This window comes from Ahaetulla prasina, chromosome 6 (genome assembly GCF_028640845.1).
Source record: "Ahaetulla prasina isolate Xishuangbanna chromosome 6, ASM2864084v1, whole genome shotgun sequence".
NCBI lineage: Eukaryota > Metazoa > Chordata > Lepidosauria > Squamata > Colubridae > Ahaetulla > Ahaetulla prasina.
Genome location: NC_080544.1, coordinates 90,401,575 through 90,428,012, shown reverse-complemented (window position 1 = coordinate 90,428,012; position 26,438 = coordinate 90,401,575). Strand labels below are relative to the sequence as shown.

General features: G+C 43.8%; 1 protein-coding gene across 1 annotated transcript in view; it reads left to right on the top strand.

The window, feature by feature from the left end:
- Positions 1-1,723: 1,723 nt before the first annotated feature.
- SI (sucrase-isomaltase) overlaps positions 1,724-26,438 on the top strand; it is a 235,030-nt gene continuing 210,315 nt past the window's right edge. Inside the window, exon 1 of the mRNA XM_058189143.1 lies at positions 1,724-1,920. The gene's annotated coding sequence lies outside the window, so the exon portion shown is untranslated. The remainder of the gene's footprint in view (positions 1,921-26,438) is intronic.

The following is a 26,438-nucleotide window of genomic DNA, read 5'->3' as shown; positions in this document are numbered from 1 at the left end:
GTTGTGTGCAAAAGGACCAGGAGAAATTAACAAAAGTATTTACATGAATGTGTTAATTACTGCTTTTGTGTTTTTATAAAATTACAATGTTGCATTTTCAACTGCAACATCAGAGCCTTTTTTTAAATATAATCTGAAATTAAGTTGTTACATCTCATTTAGCCAGGAATCCTTCCTCCAACCATGGGTTTAAAAGAAAATATCAGGAAATCCATGTAGTTTCAAATCAGCTTAAAAATGGTGCCATCTTGAATGTGGATATTATAATCCACACAATTAGAAAGATTATGGCAGGGGTGAAATCCAGCAGATTCTGACAGGTTCTGGAGAACTGGTAATGGAATTTTTTAGCAGTTCAGAGAACGAGCTTCCTCCGGGGTTACGATCACTCCCCGACCTCCGGACCTTCCGACGCGAGCTCAAGATCCTTTTATTTCATCGTGCAGGGCTGGCCTGATGTGTTATGGTTTTTAATTGGGTTTTACTATTGTTTAGCCAAATTTGAATGTTTAGCCAAATTTGAATTAGATTTTTATAGTGTTTTTTAATCTATTTATGTATATTTATGTATATTGTTTTATGTTGGCTGTAAACCGCCCTGAGTCCTTCAGGAGAAGGGCGGTATAGAAATTTAATAAACTAACTAACTAACTAACTAACTAACTGGCAAATACCACCTCTGGCTGGCCCCAGAGTGGGGTGGGCCCCAGAGTGGGGTGGGAATGGAGATTTTGCAGTATCCTTCCCTTGCCATGCCAACCAAGCCATGCCCATAGAACCAATAGTAAAAAAAAAAATGGATTTAACCACTAGATTATGGGGGTTTGCAGACCATTGCAAATAAAGGCTGTTTTTTACCAACAGTTCATTGAGTTCATTGAAAGCTCAGGGCCTTTGTCATATGAAAACTGATCCTTAAAAGGACAGATTCTGAGATATGAAGTTTTCCCCACCTGCATTTAGTCATCTCCCATCATTGTCTTCAGTTGGGATATGTGCAGTGATGGGATGCTGCCAGTTTAACAACCGGTTTGGTGATTGTGTGCTTCGCACCCTGTGCATGCAAGTGCAGTTTTACAAATACTAACCTTCTGTAGTATTGAGAGTAACACAGCTGAGGCGCAGCAATCTGCTCTGACATGCCAAACAGCTGATAAAGGTAAGTAAAGTGCAGGGGCGGGGGCGGGCCGGGCCGACCTGATCATCAGAGCGAACTGGTTCACTCCCAGCCGATGGTTGGAGCTACTGGTTCACCTGAACCGGTAGAATCCCACCCCTGGATATGTGCTAAGGAACTGAATGGGCTCTGCAGAATGTGGAAGGATAGAGAGGCATGCTTGTTCCATTGCCCAAGGTTCTGTTTAAGACCAAAACTTCAAGATAAATCCAATGTGCTAGCTGGAAAACTCTCGAGACCTTTTGGAAATCGTTTGAGCCATTAACTTGCAGGAGAAGAGAACCATTCTATTAGTTCCTGTATCCTTGCGAAGAGAAATATTATCAGTAGTCTAAATCTTAAAGAAGGAAATAGTCTAATCATAATGATGAATGGATATGAGATCACTCTCCTTCACAGCAGGAAGGTAATTTTGCAAGCTTGTGAAGCCAATCAGCCCTATTTAAGGAAGTTTGACTAGTTGGGTGAGGCTATGGTGTTATTGGTTGGGATGCATGCCCCTACATGTCAAGCACATATTGTAAAAAAGAAGGACTTCTGGCTAGAGATAAATTGGTATTAGGCTGATTAACTAGAAGGTGGAATAAAATTCCTCCATCAACTATTTAGTCCCAGTCAAATGTTTTGGAAGAAGAGTTAGTTGGAAGATTACAAGCCCAGCAAATGTTTAGGGAGGAGAACAAGGAAAGGGAAGTTCTCAGGAGAAGAACAAAATAGCCTATCTCCAGTGACTAAACTTCCAGGTGAGTTTCCTAACTGTGGGATTATCTGCACTGCTGGATTGCCCTTCTTTCAGGACATGTGAGAAGCCTGGAAGCTATAACAATTTTAAAAGGTTTTGTTTAGAAACGGGAAGGCAAGAACAAGCAATATCACCCTGCATTTGGACTTCACATACGATCTGTGGCTGCCCTGCTTTCAAAGTACATTTTCCTGCTTTTGTTAACTCGAGTGTTTGCTGTTTACTTTCTTCAAGATTAAGCTTTGCACTTTGATTGGCTACTTCAGGAAGACCAGAACACACACACACACACTTTATTTTTCCAGCAATAGGATCATCAGCAGATTAACATAGAAAATACTGCTCAAAACCCAGTAAGAATATTTTATACATTTCTGTGCATATAATGTAGAGTATGTGACAGTTTTATTTTCTCAGAATCAACTGTGTATGGATTCCTTTCCTTTCCTTTCCTTTCCTTTCCTTTCCTTTCCTTTCCTTTCCTTTCCTTTCCTTTCCTTTCCTTTCCTTTCCTTTCCTTTCCTTTCCTTTCCTTTCCTTTCCTTTCCTTTCCTTTCCTTTCCTTTCCATTCCTCTCCTCTCCTCTCCTCTCCTCTCCTCTCCTCCCAGAAATAAGAAAATGTAACTTTTTTTAATAAAGCTGGTTGTTTTACCTTTGCATTTTTGTTGCACTTGGATGCTTTAATGTTATATGTGAATTTATTCTACTTTCTATAAATGTATTTTACATACATAAAATTTTCCAGTAACACTCATCCTCAGAAAGCAAAGCCAGTAGCAATTGTTTTTCTGGAATGGAAAGTTGGAAGGCACAGCGGCAGAGGAATTGTCAAGTGGGAGGGTGTGGTAGGCTTCAGTCTGAACAAAATACCTTGCAAACTATTTTTTTTTTATTATTTAATTTTGTCACAACAGTATACATAAACATTGTCACAGTAAAAAAAAAAGAAAAACATATCATGAAATGTGTGTGTATATATATATATATATATATATATATATATATATATATATATATATATATATATATATATATATATATATATATATATATATATATATATATATATATATATATATATATGTTTTCTGAGGTTTTCACGGGTGTTTGTATATAGGTCTTTGGTTGTTCGGGTTTTCTCCTGTGTAAGATTGGAAGTGTCTTGGCGACGTTTCGACGAAGTCTCATTCGTCATCTTCAGGCTTCAGCTTCGTGCTTCTGGGAGCAATGTGTGATCGCAGCTGTTTCTTCCTTTTAACTGCTAGTGGGGGTTTGAACTGATTGGGTGGGAGCTTGGCTGTGCTCTGATTGGATGGGGTTTTTTCTGTGCTCTGATTGGATGGGGGTGTGTCCTGTGTTGGTGGGGGCTTGGTTGTGCTCAGTCTAGTCTGTGCTGCAGGGGGATTTGAGCTGGTGAGCTGCATAGCTGTTGTTTGGCTTTGTGGTCGTGCTACATCTTCATAGTGGGTGTCAGTCTGCTGCATGAATGGATTGGAGGAGTTTGAAATGGCTAATGTTGCAGCTGCGGTCTGGCTTCTGGTCCTTGGTCGTGCTTCATGATCAGTGTGGGTTTGGGTCTGCTTTCTTTGAACACTTTGAAACCCAAGCACTAGAAAAATCTGATCACAAACCCAAACTCTGGCTCAGATATGTAGATGACACCTTCATAATCTGGCCACACGGGAAAGAAAAACTTGACAACTTCCTCACACACCTCAATAGCCTACACCCCAAAATACAGTTCACCATGGAAACAGAAGTTAATAACCAACTTCCCTTCCTGGATGTCTTAGTCTACAGAAAACCCAATGGCTCCCTAGGACACACCATCTACCAGAAGAAAACACACACAAACCGCTATCTGCACGCACTCTCACACCACCACCCAGCACAGATCAACTCCGTAGCCAAGACACTCATCTCCAGAACAAAATGCTTAGCTGATGAACAACACCTAAAACCCGAACTAGACACTCTCACTAACGTACTAACATCCAATGGATTCCAAACAAATAAGATTACCAAGCTAATCCAAAAAGAACCCCCCACTAAAATCCAAGACAGAGAACAAGAAAACGGCACAGCCCTCCTCCCATATATAAAAGGCACCACAGACAGAATCAGCAAGATCCTCCACAAACACAACATCAAGACAGCATTCTGCACAAACAGCAAATATCCACCATCCTAAGAAACCCCAAAGACAAAATTGAGTTAGAAAATCAAGGAGTATATGAAATCCCATGCACCGCCTGCCCCACCACATACATTGGACAAACCAACAGAAGAATAAGTGCACGCATTGAAGAACACAAGAACTCATTCAAAAAAGAGGAACCAACTTCTTCCCTGGTCCAACATTTTAAAGTCACAGGACATGATATTGAATTTAACAAGACCAGAACTATCGCCAAAACTGAACACTTTAACAACAGAATAATCAGAGAAGCCATTGAGATAGAAAAACGCCCACACAGCATGAACAAACGAGATGACACCTCCGCCTACCAGCCATTTGGAAACCCGCCCTTATTGACAAACGAGTCCCTAACACGAGGAATGACACCAGACCCACACTCACAAGGTCCACACAGGATGTCACCACCGCACATCCACCCAGAAAGCAGACCCAAACCCACACTGATCATGAAGCACGACCAAGGACCAGAAGCCAGACCGCAGCTGCAACATTAGCCATTTCAAACCCCTCCAATCCATTCATGCAGCAGACTGACACCCACTATGAAGATGTAGCACGACCACAAAGCCAAACAACAGCTATGCAGCTCACCAGCTCAAATCCCCCTGCAGCACAGACTAGACTGAGCACAACCAAGCCCCCACTAAAACAGGACACACCCCAGCCAATCAGAGCACAGAAAACCCCATCCAATCAGAGCACAGCCAAGCTCCCACCCAATCAGTTCAAACCCCACTAGCAGTTAAAAGGAAGAAACAGCTGCGATCACACATTGCTCCCAGAAGCACGGTTGAAGCCTGAAGATGACGAATGAGACTTCACGAAACGTCGCCAAGACACTTCCAATCTTACACGGGAGAAAACCCGAACAACCAAAGACCTATATACAAACACCGTGAAAACCTCAGAAAACAAATATTGCACCTCTACGGGGAGGAAATCCACCATCTGACCAGGACCTATGAAAAACTAGAAGTCCAAAGAGCTTCCATTTTAGGTGACCTCGCATTCCTACGAAACTGCCGCGATCAAAATTTAATCCCCAAATGCTTCCAATTGAAATTCCACTCCAACTCTGCAGCCACCAAACGCATCCTAAAAAGAACAGAATTGGCCTTAATCAGAAATGAACTTCACACAATAAGATTCCTCCTAGATCAAATCAACAAAGATCTCCTCACACTTCACCTCAAACTCAGCAACAAGATGCACCCTGCACTTTGGGACAAATCCAAACAACTTGCCGCCTGAGAGCCAAACACAGACCACCCTCAAGACAGACACGCACACCAACAAACTCAAGACTACAAGAACGCCAGAAAACAAACCCCTCCACCCTCACAGCAACACATGAAACAAACAGTGCATAACATCTCAGATAGGATCCTCACCAAAGCTGAAACCGATGTCCTTTCCAAAGGATTCAACTTTGCAGTCACTCCCAAATACATCCCCACCGAAAACATTATATGCGGAGTTGAAACCAGCCTGACCAAAATCAACCCCGATGACGCTAACAAAATCAGACTCGAGATCTCCAACATCCTCTGCACCAGCAAGCCACCCAAAAGCAACTTACCCAAAGAGGAACAGACAGCACTACTTAACCTGAAAAAAGATACCAGCATAATAATCCTACCAGCAGACAAGGGCAACGCCACGGTGGTTATGAACACATCTGACTACCAAACCAAATTAACCAACCTACTCCAAGACCCTGCATACAAGCCCCTAAACACAGACCCCACCACCTACCTAGAAAAACCCACTAGATCCAAAATAAAAGCCTCCCCCATCAGCGAAGAAATCCAACAAAGAATCATTCCCAGAGAGAAATCATCCAGATGCCCTAAGCTCTATGGCCTCCCCAAGATACACAAAGAAGGAACCCCACTCAGACCCATAGTCAGCTCCATAGGCTCACCTCTACAAAACCTAGCCAAATTTCTCGCCAAACAACTACAGCCCTATGCAGAATCCATCACCTCACACGTAAAAAACTCATTCCAGTTCATAGAGATCATAAAGAAACAAAACTTACAGCCCAGCGACCTACTCGTGAGCTTTGATGTCATATCCCTCTTCACCCAAGTGCCAATCAAAGAAGCCTTGACAGCTATCCAAAACAAATATAACCCCCCCAAGCACATCCTAGATCTGACCAACCACTGCCTATCCAACACATACTTCATCTATAATGGACAAAAATACAAACAAGTAGAAGGAGCACCCATGGGATCACCCTCTCACCTGTCATTGCCAACTCTACATGGAACACTTTGAAACCCAAGCACTAGAAAAATCTGATCACAAACCCAAACTCTGGCTCAGATATGTAGACGACACCTTCATAATCTGGCCACACGGGAAAGAAAAACTTGACAACTTCCTCACACACCTCAATAGCCTACACCCCAAAATACAGTTCACCATGGAAACAGAAGTTAATAACCAACTTCCTTCCTAGATGTCTTAGTCTACAGAAACCCAATGGCTCCCTAGGACACACCATCTACCAGAAGAAAACACACACAAACCGCTATCTGCATGCACTCACACCACCACCCAGCACAGATCAACTCAGAGCCAAGACACTCATCTCCAGAACAAAATGCTTAGCTGATGAACAACACCTAAAACCCGAACTAGACACTCTCACTAACGTACTAACATCCAATGGATTCCAAAACAAATAAGATTACCAAGCTAATCCAAAAGAACCCCCCACTAAAATCCAAGACAGAGAACAAGAAAACGGCACAGCCCTCCTCCCATATATAAAAGGCACCACAGACAGAATCAGCAAGATCCTCCACAAACACAACATCAAGACAGCATTCTGCACAAACAGAAAAATATCCACCATCCTAAGAAACCCCAAAGACAAAATTGAGTTAGAAAATCAAGGAGTATATGAAATCCCATGCACCGCCTGCCCCACCACATACATTGGACAAACCAACAGAAGAATAAGTGCACGCATTGAAGAACACAAGAACTCATTCAAAAAAGAGGAACCAACTTCTTCCCTGGTCCAACATTTTAAAGTCACAGGACACGATATTGAATTTAAAAGACCAGAACTATCGCCAAAACTGAACACTTTAACAACAGAATAATCAGAGAAGCCATTGAGATAAACGCCCACACAGCATGAACAAACGAGATGACACCTCCGCCTACCAGCCATTTGAAACCGCCCTTATTGACAACGAGTCCCTAACACGAGGAATGACACCAGACCCACACTCACAAGGTCCACAGGATGTCACCACCACACATCCACCCAGAAAGCAGACCCAAACCCACACTGATCATGAAGCACGACCAAGGACCAGAAGCCAGACCGCAGCTGCAACATTAGCCATTTCAAACCCCTCCAATCCATTCATGCAGCAGACTGACACCCACTATGAAGATGTAGCACGACCACAAAGCCAAACAACAGCTATGCAGCTCACCAGCTCAAATCCCCCTGCAGCACAGACTAGACTGAGCACAACCAAGCCCCCACCAACACAGGACACACCCCCATCCAATCAGAGCACAGAAAAACCCCATCCAATCAGAGCACAGCCAAGCTCCCACCCAATCAGTTCAAACCCCACTAGCAGTTAAAGGAAGAAACAGCTGCGATCACACATTGCTCCCAGAAGCAGCTGAAGCCTGAAGATGACGAATGAGACTTCGTCGAACGTCGCCAAGACACTTCCAATCTTACACGGAGAAAACCGAACAACCAAAGACCTATATATATATATATATATATATGTAGATCTTTGGTTATTCGGTTTTCTCCCGTAAATTGGAAGTGTCTTGGCGATGTTTCGACGAAGTCTCATTTGTCATCTTCAGGCTTCAGCTCGTGCTTCTGGGAGCAATGTGTGACTGCAGCTGTTTCTTCCTTTAACTGCTAGTGGGGTTTGAACTGATTGGTGGGAGCCTGGCTGTGCTCTGATTGATGGGTTTTTTGGTGCTCTGATTGGCTGGGTGTGTGTCCTGGTGGGGCTTGGTTATGCTCAGATTAGTCTGAGCTGCAGGGGGATTTGAGCTGGTGAGCTGCATAGCTGTTGTTTGGCTTCGTGTTCGTGGTCGTGCTACATCTTCATAGTGGGTGTCAGTCTGCTGCATGTATGGATTGGAGGGGTTTGAAATGGTTAATGTTGCAGCTGCGGTCTGGCTTCTGGTCCTTGGTCGTGCTTCATGATCAGTGTGGGTTTGATCTGCTTTCTGGGTGGATGTGGTGGTGACATCCTGTGTGGACCTCGTGAGTGTGGGTCTGGTGTTATTCCTCTTGTTAGGACACGCTTGTCAATAAGGGCAGGTTTCAAATGGCTGGTAGGCGGAGGTATCATCTCGCTTGTTCATGCTGTGTGGCGTTTATCTCGATGGCTTCTCTGATTATTCTGTTGTTAAAGTGTTCAGTTTTGGCGATAGTTCTGGTCTTTTTAAAGTCAATATCGTGTCCTGTGGCTTTAAGGTGTTGGACCAGGGAAGAAGTTGGTTCCTCTTTTTTGACTGAGTTCTTGTGTTCTTCAATGCGTGCACTTATTCTTCTGTTGGTTTGTCCAATGTATGTGGTGGGGCAGGCGGTGCACGGGATTTCATATACTCCTTGATTGTGCACGCATTGAAGAACACAAGAACTCAGTCAAAAAATTACTTTCGATATACAAAAGATCTTTTTATGTAATAATTTCCTGATTCTGTTCTATATTTATATTCTCTATTGTATGTCTAGGACTTGCTCACATAGGAACCTTATAATTTAGTTTATAAGAGTATTTTTTCCAAACACGCAAAAGAGCAGTTCTTAACACATGATTTTTAAAAGCCTTATCCACTTTTTTGTCATAAATTAAATATGCATGCCATCCATATAGCAAGTCATAACCTTCTATATTCAGAATTCTTTCCTCCGTTAAATTAAACCAATCACTTATTGCAGAGAGAGCAGCTGCTTCATAGTATAATTTAAAATTGGGCATTTTTAAACCTCCCCTTTCCTGAGAATCTTGAATTATTTTCATTTTAACCCTCACTTTTTTACCTTCCCATATAAATTTATTAATTCCAGTCTGCCATTCCTCCAGATTTTTATCTTTCTTAATTATTGGTATCATCTGAAAGAGGAATAAAAATCTAGGTAAAACATTCATTTTGATACCAGCTATTCTCCCCAACAACGATAATTGCAATTTTTTCCAAACAATCAACTCCTTTTGAACTTTTTGCCATAAAACCTCATAATTATTCTTATACAATTTCACATTTGATGATGTAATATAAACCCCTAAATATTTAACCTTTTTTACAATTTCAAATCCTGTTATTTCCTCTAATTTTTCTTTCAGTTATCTGGCCATATGTTTTATTATCACTTTTGTTTTATTCTGATTTACCTTAAACCCTGAAACCCTAATTGTCCAGCACGCATGTATGCAATGGAACCCAGAAGTGCCGTTGGCCGCAGCATGCATGCGAACCAGCCAGCTGCTCTCTTCTTGGTTTTGGCGCTCTGCCGTGCATGAGCACTCCAGTTTCGGGACTCGGTGCCAAAAAGGTTAACAATCATTGTTCTAGGGTGTTAGAATTTTGCCTAATTCTACGGTACTAACTTCCTTGTTGTCAAACAGAAATTAGGTCTGGGAGTAATCATTTTGAGAAAGAAAATATTCTCATAGGAAGAACCAATTCTTTTGCAGCTGATGAACCTGCATCCTTTGATATTAAGGATATTCTTCTGGGATGGAATGATTATGGATGATAATGACAGAGTTAATAACATGAGATTATGATAAACAAGTAGCTGCCATGATACTTCTTCTGCCAGATCCCAAGATTTTGGTAATTTTACAATATTTAGATAAGTTTCTGGAATGAAAGAAAATAGCGGTTGTAATTCATACTGGCAGAAATAAAAAGTTCCATGGGCCAATCCTAAATTAAATATAGACTGCCAAATAATAAGGAGTTGAATCCAGCTTTCCTATTGACTTTTTTGATGGGATGCCACAACCATCATAAATATATGCCAATTGACAAGTGTCCAAATTTTTATCATATGACCACAGGGATCAGAGATGAGCTTCACATAATTTAACAATTATGGTTTGCTCCAGCACCAAAAATGTGAGACTGTGTACGTGTGTTCATTTAGCTTGTGCATGAGCCTTTTGCACATGCACACAACCTTCTGTGCATGCGCTTTGTTTGCATGTGCGCTTGCATGCATGCGCACGGCTTTAAAAATGCAGCTAAATAGAATGACATAGTGCCCGGGGTGGGTGGGCAGGCCCATCTGCAGGACACAAATACAGGTTCGCCCGAACTGGTACAAACCGGATAAACCCCACCCCTAACGGGGATGCTACAACAATTGTAAATGTGAAAATAGTCATCAGTTACCTTTTTCAGTGCCTTTGTAACTAAATGGTCACTAAATGAAAGATTGTAAATTGAGGATTACGTGTATATGGTTCAAAAATATTTAAGATCCAAATATGATTATTGGATCCCAGCTGTTTCTAACTGGAAAAGAAATACTGCCTTAATTCTAGTGGATGTGAAGCAATTTATAATTATTTCTAGACATGAAGGAACGTTCCTAGAAATACCAGTTGTGAAGGAGCAGTGGTGAGGAGAGAGAGAGATTTTTGTTTTTTTCATTGTCTATGTGAAAGCATTCGGCTCTCCACTTTGAGAAGGTGCTGAATTAAGATAGTCCTTTACCTGATTCAGCAGAGCCACTTTTAGGTTTCTTATTGTCCTGCCCTGTAAGGAAAGAAAAAAAAAAGAACTAGAATAGATTCTGAGTTGAGCCAATAGTATGCAGGAACAGATCCAAGGATATCATGGTTGCCACGAAGTCCTGAATTTCTCCAAATAGCAATAGCAATAGCACTTAGACTTATATACCATTTCTCTAAGCAGTTTACAGAGTCAGCATATTGCCCCTGGGTCCCCATTTTACCAACCTTGGAAAGATGGAAGGCTGAATCAACTTTAAGCTGGTGAGGCTCAAACTTCCAAATTGCAGTCAGTCAGCAGAAATAGCCTGCAGTACTGCATTCTAACCATTGTTAGAAAAAGTGCTGAAAAAGTGGAGAAATATTTGGGAAGGGTAAGTAATATACTGTATTTGGCAATGTTTTATTATATTTCATTTTGCTGTAAGCTACCAAGAGTCAGAATGATTCAGAGCATACATACAAATACAATAAATTTATAAAGCCTCCAAGATTTAAAATGTTGTGCAGACTTTTATTTTATTTTATTTTTATTTTATTTTATTTTTCAATTTCTATACCGCCCTTCTCCCGAAGGACTCAGCGCGGTTTACAGCCAACTAAAAACAACAAATATAAACCTTAAAAACAAATTTAAAAGATTAATTTAAATAGGCTGAAAATTCTAAAAACTACTTAAAAAAAACATTAAAAAACTATTAGGCCAGTCCTGCACGATGAAATAAAAGAGTCTTCAACTCACGCCGGAAGGCCCGGGGGTCAGGGAGTTGGCGTATCTCTGGGGGTAGCTCGTTCCAGAGAGCTGGAGCCCCCACAGAGAAGGCCCTCCCCCTGGGGTCGCCAGTCGACATTGTCTGGCCGACAGCACCCTGAGGAGACCCTCTCTGTGGTAGTGCACCGGTCGATGGGAGGCCATCGGTAGCAGCAGGCAGTCCCGTAAGTAACCCAGTCCTAAGCCATGGAGCGCTTTAAAGGTGATAACCAACACCTTGAATTGCACCCGGAAAGCAACCGGAAGCCAGTGCAGCCTGCACTTTTAAAAGTGCTTTACTCATACTTTATATTCTCTTTCCTTCCCCTGAACATGTTCTGTCACGTGTTTTTCTTCAGCAAACTATACTTCAGCTTACATATTATGATTATTAAAAAAATAATGCTTGAGTAAAGCAATGATAAATATTCATATTGCAGATTTCAGTTGTTCAGAATGCTTCAGGTACTCCATAAGCTTAATTTCCTTCAGTTGAAGACATTTTCACTTCCTTTTTCCAATGCTAATTGCAAAGTATATGTCAGGGTGGGGGTGGACAGTCTGGACTGTTGCTACCCACATTTGATCATTTATTTATAGCCTTTAAAATTCAACAACTCAGTCACAAACTTACAATAGTTAAGGGATAGAGTCCTGTCTTTTTAAAAAAACAGTCTCTTCACCAGAGGTGGTATTCAGCAGGTTCTGACCAGTTCTGGAGAACCGGTAGGGGAAATTTTGAGTAGTTCAGAGAACCGGTAAATACCACCTCTGACTGGCTCCGCCCTTATCTATTCTCTTCCTCCCAAGTCCCAGCTGATCGGGAAGAAATGGGGATTTTGCAGTAACCTTTCCATGAACTGGGGAGGGAATGGAGATTTTACTGTATCCTTCCCCTGCCATGCCCACTGCTCTCCACGCTTATATTTTTGATAGATTGCCTGGGAGTTGTTTTCAACTACTAATGACCACATAGATAGTTTTTCTCCAAGGCAATTTATTCCTGACCTGTTCTTTCATGTCTCCCAAAGGTGCTTTCAACCTTTTTCCAATTGAGTCCATCTACCTTGCAACTGGTTGTCCTCTTCTCTCTCCTTTTAGTTTTCCCGGTAAGTCTTTTTCAGGAAGTTAGGTCTTTGCATAATGTGTCCAAACTAGGAAATTTGAGCCTGATGATTTGTGCCTTGAGTAAGAAATCTGAGTAGATTTGTTCAATGATCCATTAATTTGTTTTCTGGCTTGTTCATGATATTCTCAAGAGTCTTCTCTAATACCAAAGTTCAAAAGTGTCAATGAACTTCCTATTCTGCTTCTTTAAAGTCCAACTTTTGCTTCTGTGAATATCACAAGGATTACTAGGGCTTATATGAAGGTTTAGACACATTATGGCATTTAAATATCTTTCCCAAGGCCTCCATAGTGGCTCTACTGAGTACTAGCCTCTACTGTATTTTTTAAAGTGTTAATACCACCTTATAATGCCTTGGTAAGATCACATTTGAAATATTGTATCTAGTTTTCATCACCACGATATAAAAAAGATGTTAACCCTCTAGAAAGAGGAGAGCAATAAAGACAATTAGGGGACTGGAGGCTAAAACATACAAACAGCAGTTGCTGGAATTTGGTATGTCTACTAGTTTAATGAAAAGTAGAACTGGGGATGATCCGATAGCAGTGTTCCAATATCTAAGTGGCTGCCATAGAGAAGAGAAGGTCAGCCTATTTTCCAAAGCACTGGAAGGCAGGACATAAAGTAATGGATGGAAACCATCAAGGAGATGACCAATCTAGAGCTAATTTCCTGAGAGAACAATAAATCAGTAGAATGGCTTGCCTGCAGAAGTTGTAGGTGGTCCAACTCTGGAGGTTTTTGTAATGAGATTGAACAACCATTTGTCTGGAATGGTACATGGTTTCCTGCTTGAGTAAGGGGTCCGACTAAAAGATCTACAAGGTCCTTTCCAACTTTGTTATTCTGTATTTTGACTGTCTGATCCTTTACTGTTTATGGTTGATAATACAGAAGCTATCTACTACTTTGATATCTTCCTTGTGAATTCTAAGGCCAGTTGTCATTAATTTGGTCTATTTTATATTTTATCCCTTTTTTCATTGCGTTCTATGAATTTTATACTAGGGGCTTGCAGATTCTATGCATTCCGACTACCAAGGTAGCAACAGCCATATACTGCAGGCTATTGATGTATCTTCCTCCAAATTTAAAACCACACTCTTCTTCTTACAATCCAGCTTCCCTTAATATGTATTCTGCATATAAATTGAATAAATATGGGGACAGTGTGCAGCCTTGTCACACTCCTTTGCGAACCTGGATCCAGTCTATTTCACCATGTTCTGTCTGACTTTGGCTTTCTGACCTATGTATAAATTTGTCATGGGGGTAATGAGATGTTGTGGGATTCTTATTTTCTGAGAACAGTTCCATAGCTTGACCTGATCAGCTCTATCAAAGGCTTTTCTATAATTGGTGAAACATATACGGACTTCTTTTTCACATTTTTTGACGTTTTCAATTATCCAGAACATATTGTCTGTAATGACTCATCTTTTTAGGCTTGTTCTAAAACCAGATTGAACATCTAGTACCGTGATGGTGAACCAATGGCACGCATGCCCAAAGTGGCACACAAAGCCATGTCACCCAACTCGTGCGGCCTTGCCTGTTTGTCTTCCGGGTTTCTGGTGTGCCTGTGTGCACAATGATCAGCTGTCCTTTGTGTGTGCAGCAGTGCCAAAAACCAGTTTGCGCATGAACGCCAGCCAGCCGATTGTCGGGTGTGGGTGTGTGCCAGAACCCAGAAGTTTGACTTTTCCAGAGTGTGATCCCTTCTCACGCACAGTAATGCTGAAAATCGGCATGCACATGCTGATCGTTGGGCGCGCATGCACACTAGAATCCAGAAATTCAGCTTTTCTGGACCACGGCCCTGATAAGCATGCATGCATGACTTTTCCACGCAATCTTTTTGGCACTTGGTGGCAAAAAGGTTCACCATCACTGATCTAGCATCTCTTTTTCCATGCAAAACTCTAACTGTGTTGGATGACTTTAAGCACTATTTTGCTATCATATGTAATTGAGGTTATTGTACAATAGGGTGTGTTTGCTTAGTTAAGTCTCCTTTTTTGATATTGGAATCTAGATTAACCTCTTCCAATACGGCCATTACATCATTCTCAAGATTTGCTGATAGCTTGGTTAAAATCTTGACTGATTTTTTCTTGTGTTTCTTGCCATATTTCAGTGAGTATTCCATTAGTTGCTGTAGTCTTCCTATTACATAATGATCCGAGTGCTGATCTAACTTCATCTTCTAATACTAGAGGTTCTTCTAACTTGAGAATACAATATCTTCTAAGCTATCTTGGATGTTGACATTTCTACTGGATAGTGTTTCAATATTCTTCCATCTTCCTTTGATCTTCTTTGAATTGGTGGTTACATGTCCATTGGCATCCTTTAGCATATCAGTTTGAGGTTGGAACCTCTGTTTCAGTTCAAATATCTTTGAAAGACATTCTCTGTTTTTCAATTTCTGTTGCCATCTTCAATGCCTTTATAGACGTTGTTGTAATGTTTCTTGTCTCTTCTAACAGCTCTGAAACTGTTAATTCCTTTATGAGATATTTGGCTTTAACTTCTCTCCTTGGCAATTTTCACAGCTCATTCTGATATTTAGCTTGCTTTCTTTTCTTTCTTCATTTTTGGCAGGGTATTTTCCACATACATTCTTAATAACTTTAAGCTCCTTCCATAATTCATCTCGTTTTCTATCAATGAGTTTAGAACTTCAAAGCAATTCCTGATGTTCTCTTTGAAAATGATGGAGATATATTCAGGATCATATTGTGGAAACTTCTTCTATTACTTCTCCTTCCTCCTCGTCTCCTTTCCCTTTCCACTCCACTCCTCCTCCCTCTCCCTCCCCCTCTTCTTCCTCTTCATCTTCTTCCCCCTCCTCCCCATTTCCATATGCTCCTTTCTTCCTTCTCCTGTAGTTTGTGATCTAAGATATTTATTTTTAGTTGGAAGAAGGAAAAAAGTGTTCAAATTGAACTCATCTCCTGGTCATTGCTTTTTGTAAGATTATTAGAACTGAGACTTCCCATGTTGTGGAATTCAAGTGGTAAGGATATCAGTGACAGTTAATCACAATGTCTATCTAATCTTCAATATCTGAGGCAAAATGCTTCTCAATAAGTGAGCGCAAAAAAATGTTACTTTATTTTTGTCTTGCCTATATAGCTGATCCTCATTTAATGATTATTTCTTTAGCGACCATTGTAACTTAACATAGCACTGAATGAATGAGTGTTACAACCAGATCTCATACTTATAGCCATTGCAGCATGATCATGGCAGTTGTGGGTTTCAATTTTTTTTACTACCAGTTCTGTGGGTGTGGCTTGGTGGGCATGGCATGGCTTGGTGGGTGTGGCAGAGGAAGAATACTGTAATAATTTCCATTCCCTCCCCACTCCAGGGGAAGGATACTGTAAAATCTCCATTCCCTCCCCACTCCAAGGGAAGGTTACTGCAAAATCCCCATTTCCTCCCGATCAGCTGGGACTTGGGAGGCAGAGAATAGATGGGGGTGGTACCAGTCAGAATTTTTACTACCAGTTGTTTGTTTGTTTGTTTGTTTGTTTGTTTTTGAATTTATATCCCGCCCTTCTCCGAAGACTCAGGGCAGCCTACATTGTGTTAAGCAATAGTCTCGTCCATTTGTATATTATATACAAAGTCAACTTTTATTGCCCCCAACAATCTGGATCATCATTTTACCTACCTTATAAAGGATGGAAGGCTAAGTCAACCTTGGGCCTGGTGGGACTTGAACTTGCAGTAATTGCAAGCAGCTGTGTTAATTAACAGACTGCATTGGTCTGTTGAGCCACCAGAGGCTCAAAATTTCCACTACCAATTTCCACTGGTTCTCCAGAACTGGTCAGGACCTGCTGAAACCCACCTCTGGTCCATGGCCAATGATTATGATTTGCAACCTTCAGAACTGGCTTCCCACAAACAAAGTCAATGGGGAAGGTGGAAAGACGTTGGAAGTTGAGGCCACATGGAGTCCTTGCTTAATGATCTGCATGATCTTTGCATAAGGGTAGTGTCCAGGACTGCCAGAACTGCCATTGCCAAGTGGCATGTTCTTATGGTTATTCAACTTATGATCATGTTGTTTAGCAGCAGTTTCCATTCCAAATTGTTTAAGTGAAGATTACCTGTATCTGACATGGAGCTACGACTGTAAAATGATGGTTTGCTGGGGGAAGAAAGCCCTGACCTTAGCTCAGTGAAAGTAATGGATTTATGTACTATTGGAAGGATCGGTATAAGTTCAAATAAAATATAGGCTACAATTACTAGAAAAATGAATAACATAATCAGGGATATTTCCATTTAATATTTTCACTTATCTAGAGGGGATCTACAATGTTAAGAAAATTAAATATTCTGGAAGGCTGTAATCTAAATATCTAGCAGACATTTCTTTAAAAGAAAAAGTAAATTGACTGAAATGCCAGCCCAACACTTTACAAGCTACTGAAATACATTTTAATGTTTTTTTTTCATAGAAAATTATAATACAACTATTGGTAGAACTAACTAGAGAATTCAAAGTCTTGTTTGAGGCGATTTAAGAAAAAAACCTCACTGATGATACAAGATATATACTATGCAGATGGAAACCTTTTTTTTACCCACTGAAACAAAACATTGCCAATATTGACTTTTTCCTATTTTGAGATTCCCAGTCTGTATCCTCATTAGGTTCCTAAAATAACACAGGCCTGGTTGGTGATATTTATTTGTATCAAGAAACCAGTAGGATTCTTGATTAAAATACAATGTAAGTTCTGATTTCTTAGTTTGGGATTTGTGAGAAATAAATATACCAGCTGCTCATCTTGGCTGAAATCCGCAGGGAAGCAGAATGCTTAGTAAAGTTAGGAACGATGCCCATCTTTGACAAACACTGTCTGTTGAAGTGTTAGGGCTCCACAGCCAACTGCTCAGTTTTGTGTGAATGACAACATGGTAGCATGAACATTTAACTGCAACTAGCAACAGACAGCACTGAAAGAAATCTTTAGCATTCACACCAATAAATAAGCAGCGGGATTATACTCACTTGTATAGAGTGACTGCAAATAATTGTGTAGCTGTGAAACAATAAAAATTGCTTTGGGATAAGCATTTTTACTAATAAAAGATCTGTACTGATCACTTGAAACCATCAGAGCTCCCAAATAATCAATTACAAGATAAAAATAAATAGAAATTATTTTAACACCGCCCCCCGCCCCCAATTGGTCAGCTCCCACCATTGTCTTTTGAGCATTTTAAATCCTAGTAATATTTTTGCTTGCATACAAATGCCTACATACTGTAGGAAGTTAGCACCCATCCCTCTCCTAGAAGAATGAAATATTTTAGAAAATATTAAAAAGGCAGAATATTATATTTCCCTGGATGAGAAATGGAGAAACATGTTTTAAGGACAAAGCAGCTCCCTGCAGCTTCCTGCCTTCCCCCACCTTTGTCAATGGGCCAGCGGCAGAAACTCATTCTCCTCACCTTTGTCAATGGACCATCATCTGCAACACAATAGGACCCATCTAGCAACAGAAACTCACCACATGGCACCTGGGAATATTACATCAGCCAGCAAGGCTAACTAAGACCCCCACCCCCTGGGAGTCTGACAACCAATCAGGATACTCTTCCTGTGCCCCAGAAAGTTCAAAGCTCAGAGAAAGCATAAAGCCAGGGTGCACTCAGCATCTCAGCCCTTTTCTGTTCAGGAACTCAAACCATGTGAACAGTGGTGGGATTCAAATTTTTTAACAACTGGTTCTGTGGGCGTGGCTTATTTTGGGGTGTGGCTAGCTGGTCATGTGACTGGGCGGGCATGGCTGGTCATGTGACCAGGTGGGTGTGGCTGGCTGGTCATGTGACTGGGTGGGTGTGGCTAGCTGGTCATGTGACCGGATGGCCATGGCTATGGGAATAGAAACTACTCAGAGGGCTAAAATGTCATTTCTGATCATCCTCACATTAATGACCATTGCAGCATTTTTAGCAACCATGTCACTCATTTCACAACTGCTTCTCTTTACCACGGTTACAAGATAGGGCGCAAAATGTAAAATGTGAGGACAGTCGTAGGTGTGAGAACCGGTCAAAAGTGTGAGGACAGGTCAAAAATAACTTTTTCAGCCCTCTGAGTAGTCCCTATGCACAAAATGCTGCAAACAGGCATAAATGATGACCGGTCATAAGTGTGAGGACTGGTCAAAAGTGCAAGAACCTGTCAGAAATCCCTTTTTTCAGCCCTCTGGGTAGTCTCTATGTGCAAGGGACTACTCAGAGGGCTGAAAAAGTTATTTTTGACCTGTCCTTGCACTTTTGACCAATCCTCGCACTTATGACTGTCCTCACATTTTACGTTTTTCACCCTATCTTGTAACCGTAGTGAAGAGAAGCAGTTGTGAAATGAGTGACACGGTTAAGAATGCTGCAACAGACATAAATGTGAAGATGGTCATAAATGCGAGGTATGTTCAAAAGTGTCAGAACCTATCAGAAATCACTTTTTTCAACCCTCTCGGTAGTCCCTATGCACATAGGGACTACCCAGAGGACTGAAAAAAGTGATTTCTGACAGGTTCTCACACTTTTGACCAGTCCTCACACTTATGACCGGTCATCATTTATGCCTGTTGCAGCATTTTTAATAACCATGTCACTCATGTCACAATTGTGGTGCTTCATGTGACCGGGTGGGAGTGGCCAGGTGGTCATGTTACATAGCTTCTTTGCCCTAATGACAGTTTGCTGCAATGTTCGTAAGTGTGAAAAATGGTCATAAGTCACTTTTTCAGTGCCGTGCTTGTTAAACCAATTACCAGAACAAATCCATTCTCCCTCCCTCTTTCTCTCCATCTCTTTCTCCCCTTTCTCTCTTTCTTTCCTTAATCTCTTTCTCCCTCCCTCTTTCTCTCCTTCATCTTTCTCCCCCCCTTTCTCTCCTTCATCTTTCTCCCCCTTCTATCCTTCATCTCTTTCTCTCCTTCATCTTTCTCTACATCTTTCTCTCCTTAATCTCTCCTTCTCCCTCCTTCTCTTTCTCCCCCCCTTTCTCTCCTTCATCTTTCTCCCCCTTCTATCCTTCATCTCTCTTTCTCTCCTTCATCATTTTCTGCCCTCCTTCTTTCCCTCCATCACTCTTTCTCCAGATGGGGCAGGGTAGGCTGGTGCTGCATGGGTGGGAGGTGGCCGCAGGACAGTCCTGCTGGGTGGGCAGCAGGCCGAGGTGATTGACACATGCTTTGTTGGCCACCCGATCCAAGCTCCTTGCTGGCCGCGCTTTAATCGCTGGCTAGAGAGAGGCTTGAATGCAGGCGGACCGGGGAGGGAGGATTAGCAGGCCACCAGCCGCGCGAGGGAGGCTGAATGCCTTTGAAGTGATGACAAAGCAAATGCGGGGGAAGGGCTTCTTCCCCCCTAACAGAAGCCCCACAGCCAGCGCCCCTCATCCCCATAGAAACACCTCCCGGTAAAGGCCCCTCTCCGCAGACTCTCAGGCCCTGCCTTCTGCCTCTCATTCCCAAATCCCCCCTCTCTTCCTCAACAGTCCTGGTGGGGGGAAATCACTCACCGTCCCCCTCCCCCTGCAGGCCCCAGGCGACTCCCACGCCCCCCTGCGCAGTTGGCTTGGTTGGCTTTGGTTTTGAAACGAAGTTCCGAACGGGCAAGAAGCAGGAGGAGCCAGGCCCATGCCCCGTGACGTGTTTCCAGAAACCGGTAACGCTGCAAAAAACCATGTGACAGGAAGGGAGGGAGGGAGGGAGGCCAGGGCTACCACGCCACATGGAGAGAGCCCCCCCCACCTACCCCACCCCCCTCAGTTGAGTAAGGATCATGTGAGCCCGGGAATTCTGCTCGCAATCGGTGCAGAAGAGGAGGAGCAAAGGAAGGGCCACGTGGCCAGCGAGGCGCTTTATTTGCTGGCTAGAGAGATGCTTGCATGCAGGCAGGCTTCTGTCAGCGGCCGCGGGGCATTTGGATCAGGTGCGATCCCAAGCTAAACCGTTTGTTAAATTGCCGGTTCGCCCCGCTCCTTGCCCCTCCCCTCCCCACCATTACTTACTGGTGTCGGGTGGGCAGGGAGGTGCATGGATCCGCTGCCCACTTACCCAACACTGGTAAGTAATGGTGGGGAGGAGAGGGGCAAGGGGAGGGCCGAACCGGCAATTTAACAAACGGTTCGGCCGAACGGTCTGGAACCAGCAGAATCCCACCACTGCATGTGAACCTGACCACCATTAAACCATCTTTCCAAGCAGTCTCCATGTTTCCAGTGTCTTTTTTCCCACTTGGAACTGAACCCAGATGGATGTTTCTTCCAACAATACAAAACCACGAACTGAAAATTTTAATCGTGCTTCCTTTCTGATCCCATGAAATCACTGGTTACACTTCATGCAATTTTATGGTTGTAACATCTGACATGGCTTACCACTAGAAGGCAGCAAAGAGATGCAGGGGAAAGAAAAACATTTTTATTTATTTATTTTATTTATTTTTGTCAAGCATGTATTTTATGACAGAAACACGTGTAAACATAATTATAAATACATAAAAAGGATACGGATAAAAGAAAACATTAGGACAGGGATGGTAGACAAGCTGGTGCACTTATGCATGCCTCTTATAGACCTCTTATGAATGGGGTGAGGTCTACAGTAGACAGTCTAAGGTTAAGTTTTGGGGATTTGGGGAAGAAACCACAGAGTCAGGTAGTGCATTCCAGGCATTGACCACTCTGTTACTGAGTCGTATTTTCTGCAGTCTAGTTTGGATCGGTTTACCATGAGTTTATATCTATTGTGTGCTCTTGTATTGTTTTGGTTGAAGCTGACTTATTCATTGGCTGGTAGGACATTGTAGCAGATGATTTTATGTACTATGCTTAGGTCAGACTGAAGATGGCAAAGGTTTAATTTGTCTAAGCCCAAAAGTTCGAGTCTGGTGGCATAAGGTATTTTGTTGCAAGCAGAAGAGTGGAGGACTCTTCTTGTAAAATATCTCTGGACTTGTTCAATTGTATTAATGTCTGATATGCAATGAGGGTTCCAGAAAGATGAGCTGTATTCAAGAATTGGTCTGGCAAAAGTTTTGTATGCAGTTCAATATTACTGGAGAAGAAGCTACGGAAGATTAGGTTATGGATGGGGAAGAACAGGCTCCAGCTCAACCCTTCCAAGACAGAGTGGCTGTGGATGCCGGCGTCCCGGCACAGTCAGCTTACACCATCGCTGACTGTTGGGGGTGAATTATTGGCCCCCAGGGGGAGGGTGCGCAACTTGGGTGTTCTCCTGGACGACCGGCTGTCCTTAGAGGAACATCTGATGGCCGTCACCAGGGGAGCATTTTATCAGGTTTGCCTGATTCACCAGTTGCGTCCCTTCCTAGACCGGGACTCCTTACGCACGGTCACTCACGCCCTCGTCACTTCCCGTCTGGACTATTGCAATGCTCTCTACATGGGGCTCCCCTTGAAGAGTACCAGGAGGCTCCAGCTACTCCATAATGCAGCTGCGCAGGTAATAGAGGAGCACCACGTTGCTCCCATATAACACCTATCCTGCGTGGCCTGCACTGGCTGCTGGTAGCCTTCTGGGTGCAATTCAAGGTGTTGGTTATCACCTTTAAAGCGCTCCATGGCTTAGGACCAGGCTATTTACGAGACCGCCTGCTGCCACCGATAGCCTCCCATCGACCTGTGCGCTCCCACAGGGTGGGTCTTCTCAGGGTGCCGTCGACCAAACAATGTCGGTTGGCACCCCCCAGGGGGCGAGCCTTCTCTGTGGTGGCACCGACCTTTTGGAATGAGCGGCCTCCGGGGTTGCGCCAACTCCCTGACCTCCGGACCTTCAAACGCGAACTTAAGACTTTATTATTTCATTGTGCGGGACTGGCCTAAGCGAAAATTTTAAATGGAAATTTTAATTGGGTTTTATGTCGGTCTATGACCGTTTTAGTTCGATTCGACCTATTGTAAATATTTGGTTTTAATTTTGCTTTTAAATTTGTTGTTTGTATTTTGTGATGGTTTTTAATATGGCTGTAAACCGCCCTGAGTCCTCCGGGAGAAGGGCAGTATAGACATTAAATTATAAATAAATAAATAAATAAAACAACTCTTAATGCTTTTTTAGCAATGCTGTTAAAGTGAGTTCTGGCACTTAGATCATTTGAGATGAGAACGCCAAGGTTTTTATTTATTTATTTATTTATTTATTAATCGTATTTATATACCGCCCTATCTCCCGAAGGACTCAGGGCGGTTCACAGGCATTTAAAAACATATAAATATAAATACAGAATAAAAACAATTAAGAAACTTATTTGAAAGCCCGTTAATTAAAATATACAAATAAAACCCAATTAAAACCCATGAATTTAAAACCTAGCTCAGTCCTGCACAATTAAATAAATATGTTTTAAGCCCGCGGCGGAAGGTCCGAAGGTCCGGAAGCTGGCGGAGTCCGGGGGGAAGTTCGTTCCAAAGGGTGGGAGCCCCCACAGAGAAGGCCCTTGCCCTGGGCGTCGCCAGACGACATTGCCTTGCTGACGGCACCCTGAGGAGACCCTCTCTGTGAGAGCGCACGGGTCGGTGAGAGGTATTTGGTAGCAGTAGGCGGTCCCGTAAGTAACCCGGCCCAATGCCATGGGCGCTTTAAAGGTGGTCACCAAGACCTTGAAGCGCACCGGAAGGCCACAGGTAGCCAGTGCAGTCTGCGCAGGATGGGTGTTATCACGGGAGCCACGAGGGCTCCATCCGCCAGCGTTCTGGACTAACTGCAGCCTCCGGATGCCCTTCAAGGAGCCCCATGTAGAGAGCATTGCAGTAATCCAGGCGAGGCGTCACGAGTGCGTGGTGACCGTGCATAGGGCATCCCGGTCCAGAAAGGCGCAACTGGCGTACCAGGCGAACCTGGTAGAACGCTCTCCTGGAGCGGCCGTCAAATGGTCTTCTAGAGACAGCCGTTCATCCAGGAGGGCGCCTAAGTTGCGGACCCTTTCCGCCGGGGCCAATGACTCGCCACCGATGGTCAGCAGCGGATTAAGCTGACTGTGCGGGATGCGGCATCACAACCACTCTGTCTTGGCGGGATTGAGCTTGAGCCTGTTTCTCCCCATCCAGACCCGTCGGCCTCCAGACACCGGGACAGCACTTGATAACCGTTGGGGTGGTCCGTGTAGAAAAGTACAGCTGGGTGTCATCCGCATACAGCTGATACTTCACACCGAAACCACTGATGATCTCACCCAGCGGCTTCATGTAGATGTTAAACAGGAGGCGAGAGAATCGACCCCTGCGGCACCCACAAGTGAGGCGCCTCGGGTCGACCTCTGCCCCCTGTCAACACCGACTGCGACCGGTCGGAGAGATAGGAGGAGAACCACCGATAAGCGGTGCCTCCACTCCCAATCCTCCAACCGGCGCAGCAGGATACCATGGTCGATGGTATCGAAAGCCGCTGAGAGGTCTAATAGGACCAGGGCAGAGGAGCAACCCCTATCCCTGGCCCTCCAGAGATCATCCACCAACGCGACCAAAGCCGTCTCCGTGCTGTAACGGGCGGAAACCGGACTGGAGCAGGTCTAGATAGACAGTTTCATCCAGGTGCAAGGAAACTGATATGCCACCATACTCTCTACAACCTTCGCCGCAGCGAAGGTTGGAACAGACGATAGTTACCTAAAACAGCGGGTCAGGAAGGCTTCTTAAGGAGTGGCCTCACCACCGCCTCTTTCAAGGCGGCCGGGAAGACACCCTCCACCAAAGAAGCGGTCGTAATCGCCTGGAGCCAGCCTCGTGTGACCTCCCGAGTGGCCAGCACCAGCCAGGAGGGGCACGGGTCCAGTAAACATGTGGTGGCATTCAGCCTACCCAGCAACCTGTCCATGTCCTCAGGAGCCACAGGGTCAAACTCATCCCAAACAATATCGCCAAGACCACCCTCGAACATCTCACCCGCATCACCGCAATCTTGGTCCAACCCATCCCGAAGCTGAACGATTTTATCGTATAGACAGAGTGACGGTCATCTGTTAGGTCGTATCCATCCAGCTTGTATTTTGTGTTCTGATTTTTTTTGCCAATGTGTAAGACAGCACATTTGTTGGTTGAGATTTGGAGTTGCCAATTTTCTGACACATAGTCAGGTCTTTTTGTAGAGTAGCAGAATTGTCAGTGGTGTTGAATAGTTTTACATCATCCACAAAGAGAACACAGTTGCTTATAATATGATCGCAAAGATCATTTATATAAAGTATAAGGAGTGTAGGTCCTAAAACGGTCCCTTGGGGACACTGCCGTTAACAGGTGCAGGGTTAGATAAGATGTTCCCTATTTTGACTATTTGCTGCCTGTTTGATAGGAACTCAGCTATCCACTTATGCAGGAATCAGGAATCCACTTATGCAGGAATACGATTTTTGTTTTAGAAGTAGCTTGTTATGTACCACTGAATCGAAGGCTTTACAGAAGTCTATATAATTGCATCTATTGCTTTACCCTGGTCGAGTTTTGAAGTCCATATGTTTTTGCAGTGTAATAGTTGCAGTGTAATAGTAATGGTATCCTGCTGCGCCAGTTGGAGGGATTGGGAGTGGGAGGCACCGTTTATCGGTGGTTCTCCTCCTATCTGTCCGACCGGTCGCAGACGGTGTTGACAGGGGGGCAGAGGTCGGCCCCGAGGCGCCTCACTTGTGGGGTGCCGCGGGGTCGATTCTCTCGCCCTTCTGTTCAACATCTATATGAACCGCTGGGTGAGATCATCAGTGGCTTGTGTGAGTACCAGCTGTCGCTGATGACACCCAGCTGTACTTTTCCACGGGCCACCCCAATGAAGCTATCAAGTGCTGTCCCGGTGTTTGGAAGCCGTGCGGGTCTGGATGGGGAGAAACAGGCTCAAGCTCAATCCTTCCAAGACAGAGTGGCTGTGGATGCGGCATCCCGGTACAGTCAGCTGAGTCCTCGGCTGACTGTTGGGGCAGTCACTGGCCCGATGGAGAGGGTGCGCAATCTGGGCGTTCTCCTGGATGAGCGGCTGTCTTTTGAAGACCATTTGACGGCCGTCTCCGGAGAGCTTTCCACCAGGTTCGCCTGGTGCGCCAGTTCGCCCTTTCTAGACCGGGATGCCTTATGCACGGTCACTCACGCCTCGTGACATCTCACCTGGATTACTGCAATGCTCTCTACATGGGGCTCCCTTGAGGGGCATCCGGAGGCTTCAGTTAGTCAGAATGCGGCTGCGCGGGTGATAGAGGAGCCCTCGTGGCTCCCGTGTTACACCTATCCTGCGCAGACTGCACTGGCTACCTGTGGCCTTCCGGGTGCTCTTCAAGGTGCTGGTGACAATCTTTAAAGCGCTCCATGGCATAGGGCCGGGCTATTTACGGGACCGCCTACTGCTACCAAATACCTCTCACCGACCCGTGCGCATTCACAGAGAGGGACTCCTCAGGGTGCCGTCAGCTAGGCAGTGCCGTCTGGCAACACCCAGGGGAAGGGCCTTCTCTGTGGGGGCTCCCACCCTCTGGAACGAACTCCCTCCAGGACTTCGTCAACTTCCGGACCTCCGAACCTTTCGTCGCGAGCTTAAAACACACTTATTTATCTGCGCGGGACTGGATTAGATTTTAAAGTTATGGGTTTTAAGGGTTTTTTATTATTTATACTATTTTAAATTTGGGCAATAGAATAAG